Source organism: Numida meleagris, chromosome 2 (assembly GCF_002078875.1).
Source record: "Numida meleagris isolate 19003 breed g44 Domestic line chromosome 2, NumMel1.0, whole genome shotgun sequence".
NCBI lineage: Eukaryota > Metazoa > Chordata > Aves > Galliformes > Numididae > Numida > Numida meleagris.
The window spans coordinates 118312276-118318275 of record NC_034410.1 but is presented as its reverse complement, the minus strand read 5'-3'; the positions used below and the strand labels follow the sequence as shown (position 1 = coordinate 118318275).

Sequence of the window (6000 nt, the reverse complement as noted above, 5' to 3'; positions counted from 1 at the left end):
ATAATTGACTTGTTGCTCTGTTTTGTTATGCTACTCAGTGGTTACGCTGTCATCAATGACTTATGAAATTAACTCACTCTCTTTGCATGTACGTCCTTTTTGAATGCATTGGGTAAAGGAAAAGTGGCTTACACCACTCTGGAAACATTTGACATTTATGCTGTCATCACTTTAGAAATATGGTGAGTCTACACAACAAAAACTTGGGAAATATAGTGGTTGTTTTGCATTATTCTGTGCAATTTTTAGAGATTCTTCACAGGACTGAGTTTCAAAACTAAATATGCATTTAATATTACTAATAATGATTTTAAGTCTTCACACTTCTGAATTGTAAGTGTTGGCCTCCAGTTCTCAGAGGAGATTCTTTGGGATTACACTTTATATCAATATCTTTTACATGTACACACATATAACTTATTGTTATTGTGGAGTAACAATGATCAAAATATAGTCTTAGTTGACAAGGAGTTCCCATTAGATATTTGATTATATAAATGCCCAACTCAAACAGAAAAAACGGTGCTAGAATCTCCTTAACCAAATTAAAAAACTTCACAAGCTCCAACACACTAAGTCTGGTAAACAAGGACAAAGATTACTTAGCAGTAATTGCAATTCTTCAAGCACAAGAGCGCATTCATATTCACAAATATGCTATCACTAGAGATCCAAGAAGTTTTTTCCATTGCAGTGCTTGCATAAGTAACGCTCAAAGCCAGACTCTCTTGGTATGAAGAAACATTATATGAAATGTGTTTTTCATTGTTTCAATTTTACTGAAAAAAAATAATTATGTAAACTTACTAAAAAAAAAATTATGCATCAAAAAAGCAAAACAGAAATAACAAAAGTGAGATGCTCTTCTCTCTTCTTCTCTGTCTGTAAAGTATAGCCCCCCAGAAAGAATTAGAAACTGGTCCTGAAAAACCCCAGAAAATTTGCCATCCTAAACTTGACTGTCAGATATGATAGCTCAGTTTCATAAACAAAATAAACAACAAAAAAAAGAACAGAAAGAACTAGAATATCTACAGAAGCCTACGTTGAACAAGAGCAAGGAATGAACACATCCTTTACATAACAGCTAAACAGGGCAAAGTTCTACAAGTTCAAGTGATGAAATACATCTCCTCCCACACTCTGAATGCTCAGGCAAAGAGTTTAGGCTTTCAATTTTGCACATCCAAAGTTTAAAAGAATGAATGATAAGGCTTTTCTACAGAACTTACTGCATTCTGGTGCAGAGAAACGACCTCTGGTTTAGAAGACAGCACTCACAAGTGATAGAAAGGCAAAAGAGAATTCTTGGAAAATACCAAGGAGCCAGACAGACACACTGCATTTATTGTCTTTATGTAGAAATGTGGACTCTTGCTTGAAGACCATGCTGCAGCTTTACAAATTGTGAATTTCAATTTTATTTGATAAGAAAGCTAGGAATAAATTTTGGACATGTTTAATAAACAATTTGCTAGTAAAAAACTCTGAAAGAATTCTGTAATTTCTTCCTTTTTCAATATCAGCCTTCTAATAAAAATGGTCTGCACCTTATATGTAAGATACACTTAATGCTAAGACTGCTCTGATACTGAAAGAGAAGTCTTCTTCAGAAAAGTAGGTGTGATAAAAAAAAAATTATAAAAGCCATTCCAGTCTTCCTGAATTAATTTTTATGTGGAAGCACTCCACTGCCTCAAATAAAATATATGCACTAAGAATGACGATAATCACTTTTATGGGAAATGTCTTTGTAACTTCATTTGAGAACAGTGCTGATTTAAAAACAGTGCATTACATCATATATCTACACAACACAAAAACAGAGTCCCAGAAAAGATCAGAAGTACAGTGTTATGAACCCAGTAAGCTCATCAGAATAAACAGACTACATGTAACTGACTACTGCCTAAATCTAGGCAATGACAACAATTCTTGTATCATCCTTCTCAAGAAACAGGAAAACTCCCAGCAGGATGCCATGCAAATAAAGGGCTAATTGCCTAAAGACTTACAGTACTTATTTTGGGATACCAGGCAAAAGAATTTGGAGATCATATAGAACTTGCCGTGAGGTGTTCTAAGTAGATTGTGGGAGAGTACAAGACTGATCATGGGAAGCCAGAAGAGCATTTGTAGACTGCACAACAGGGTGTTTGGGGGAAAGACCAAAGGCAGGAAAAGGGAGGGACCAAGTTGGATTAGGAAGGAACAAGTGTGGGAAAACAGGAGGAAAAGAGAAACATCACGGCCCATCCCATGTAAACAAGCTTCTGACCAGTGCATTCACCTGGCCATGCCCTGCAATTCATCACTGCAGTCTTTTCTGTCTTCTCTTTAACCTCCATTTAATACCGTTTTCCATGGCAAGAGGCTGTCTATTTATATTTGTGTGTGTGAGTGGGGTGTAAGTACCAGCAACTGCAATTAGACTGTGGATCATAGTGACTCATTTGCCTGTGGTGCCTGGAACTAAAAAGTGTGGTACACATGTATATTGTGTCGGCACGTGTCAGTCACTAGTGAGTACCAAGCTGGATGGGTCAGCATGCTGGATAAGAGGCTTGGGAACCAGCTATCAAAGCAGCTGTAAATCTGGGCCAGATACAGGAGAGATCAAAGGTCATTAAATTGGCTACTGCAGGGACAAGGAGGGTCAAACCAGCCGTGGAGGCTAATGTGACATTTAGAAACCAGCGAGGTCACCAGCTACCAAAGAAACCTATTTGCATGTGCGTGTCCTTGTGTGATGCAACTGGGAATCCAGGAGATTCAGAGGACAGTTACTGAATAGACTGAATGTTCAAGGACAGTTACTGAAGGGATTCACTCTGTATAGATGTACATATATATGTATATGTATTTTCCAATAATTAACTTTCATCCTGATCAGCCAGTGAAGAAAATAAGATAAAGCCTTCAGTGTTGTTTGTGTTTGAGTGCTGTTTTCTGTGCGTATTGATCTATGTGACCAGCTGCACGTGTATGTGTATGCATTGTATGCATGTGGGCCTGTGCGCCTGTGTTCAGCCTTGCTGCTGGCTCAGTCTGGAAACACTGGCTTGCAGTAGCTTCACCTCTGTTGAGCAAGTCAGATACAGTGTGTCCAGAAGTTTCTTTGCCTAACAAACACACCAACACACCAAAGGAGTTGGAAAAAAATTCAAATTCATCAAACAGAACCAATGTCTTTATGCTACAAAGGATTGTTAACTGTTGAAATACATCTGAGGAGAAGTAATTCAAATCTCTGTCTACAATCTGCTATATGCCTTTGTAAGAAAAAAAACAAAGATTTTGAGATGTCAGAGCAAAGCAATTTCCATCCTGTTCCATTTCATCTTTATCAAGAACTCGGCAATTAGTTACAAAAATGGAAAGAAATGTAACCTCCATATATCGCAAATTCACAAGGGGTGTGCAGTTCCAAAATCACAATATCAAGAGATTACATCTGCCACTGGTACAATTTTGTAGCTGTTCTGTCCATAGGTAAAAGAACTGTTAAAGAAAAATGAAAACTTTAGAAATATAGGCTTCTTTTTCGTCCCAGTTACTAATTTAGCTGAAGCTGAGCCAGAGGTCCATCATTCTGCCCTTTCTTTTAAAGCAAACTGCCCCAAAAGTGTAAACTGAGAAGTCCATCAGCAGGCATAGTATTAGAGAGGTATAGGTATTTCTGATATCATTCTTCACATTCATCCATTTTGTCTGCAGTACATAATAGCTGTGACATTTTTGATGAAAGGTTTTAAATGGGTAGAAAAGTAACAATGAAAAGAAGGGAGGAGAAAGACTATATAAAAGCTAGGAATTATGGCTTCAATCTGCCTCTTGATGAGGAGACAGAAAAGCAAAAATGTTTATATTCATACCTTGACCTCGACTGATATTTGTCAGGTCTATTATGGAGCAAGTGCAGTTAGTATCATGCTTGCAGTTCTGATTCCTTCAGCAATTCATATTATCTGCTTTGTTTTCTACTTATGGAAGGATAAGGACCTGTAATTTTGTTCTTAAAGTGAGATGGGACTCTCCTGAGAAATGCAGGACATAGAACTGTGAGCATACCTGTATTAATTCTGTGACATAGAGCTTGTCAAGAGCATCTCAGCCCCATTGTAGAGATGCAAACTTTTTCTCCCACAAATGTAGGTAACATTTGTCCAGTATACAGAAACATAGAGCCCTTGCTTCCACATTTTTAGCCAAAGGCATGTAAAAGGAATTAAATAAATAAATAAATAAAGACAATCCAAGCTTCCTGCTTTAAGACAAGACTCATTTGACTGGCTGTATCACCAGATATTAATTCCTTTGCCAACAAATCCATATTTCACTGCCATATGACAAAGTTCTTACATACTAGAGGAAAATAATGAATCAGTTTCTAAAACTGAGATAATAATAATCCACACATATACCATTCAGAGTCCTGCATTCTCACACATAATGATATATCTTGAATTATGTTATGTATGGGGTATTGTATATAAATTTCCTAGCAGAATTGAATGCACAAAATATTTGAGAGTTCTTGCATCACAGTTTAAAGGATTATTTACCAGTGCTCTCCTCAGTCACCACAACTCTTACCATACCAAAGCTGACCAGAGAAAAGAGTACTGCTTAGTAAAGCAACAGGGTATTGAAAGGAAGCACAGGGCATGACAATAAACTTTCACTTACAAAATAGCCAACTAATTCACCTGGTATATGTACTTCATTATTTTTTCCATTATCCTAATCTATCTTATGCATAATAACGGACAACAAAGCATTTGAGGCTACTGAAATAATCTGTGTGACCATTATACAAAACAGTTATATAAAAACATTATGTAAAAAAGTTTTGCCTGAAAAAAAGCAAAACAATGTGTGTTCCCAACATACTGAAGAGGTGATATCACCTCTTGTTAGTACAATAGCACATAGGAGAAATTTAAAATATATGACTGCTATCAGTTCCAAAGAAAAAACATAAGTTATTCATTCTGCACAAATTGTTTACACACACAGTGCTAGTTTGCAGCATGGTTCAATCATGACATTCATTTTCAGCAAATGCATACCAAGAACACATGCAGAAGAGGTTTGAAGTGACACTTATACAAGCTGAAAGCTAATGTTAATCAATTTACCTTTTTCACAACTGATGTTCTTTACAGAAAGTGAAAATTCAGAGACATTATGATCTAGGTTATACTTCATGCACATTGTATATAGACAAAACTAAACTCAGGCCATGGAGATGTGCGTGCATTAGAGTAAACCTTTTCTCTGTTTCCTCAGCAAAGCAGATGGCCAGAATCTGATAACCTTGGTGCAGTCTGTGTGGACAACATGTACTGGAAAGAAGCGTCCATCAATTTAGTAATCAAAAGCTCTGTATATTTTATTCATTCAAATTATATTTTTCTTTTATTTTTTAGTTCTGTTGGCATTGTTACATAATTTAAAACATTAAGTCATTTTAATAATGTTTAAGACATCGACATCTGTTTCATCTAACCTGTTGTCAGGATGCAGCAAGTAGACGTTTCCATTTTTATGAGATAAGACAAAATTATTACGTTGCAGTGAAGCCTTAACCAAATGCATTCTGGGTAGCAGTAGTGCACACAAGCAATTATTTAGACAGTCTGCCACTATCTTATTGTGAAATTATAGGGGTTTAAAAATCATACACACTATTCACAACTCTAGTGACACATCATTAGTGTCTTATATATAGCACAGATATAACCAAGTGTTTTCACCATGGTTAAGATGTCTCTACAAGCTCTATTCTATAAAATAGTCACATCTTAATATTTTTAATTATATTTTACTTATTATGATATAAATTCTGATATAAATAAAGTGCTAGCTATGTACATGCATACTCTATTATGAAAGCCTGGTCTGTAAACAGTAAACTTGCTCACCTACTTTTCAAAAAATGCTTGAATTTAAATAGAGAGAAATGCTCCATTCTCACAGTGCTGCCACACTTTCCAT

General features: G+C 36.1%; 1 long non-coding RNA gene across 2 annotated transcripts in view; it reads right to left on the bottom strand.

Moving 5' to 3' along the window:
• The window catches only part of LOC110393013, a 99067-nt gene that overhangs the window by 1999 nt on the left and 91068 nt on the right, over positions 1–6000 (bottom strand). The gene's annotated exons all lie outside the window — the stretch shown is intronic.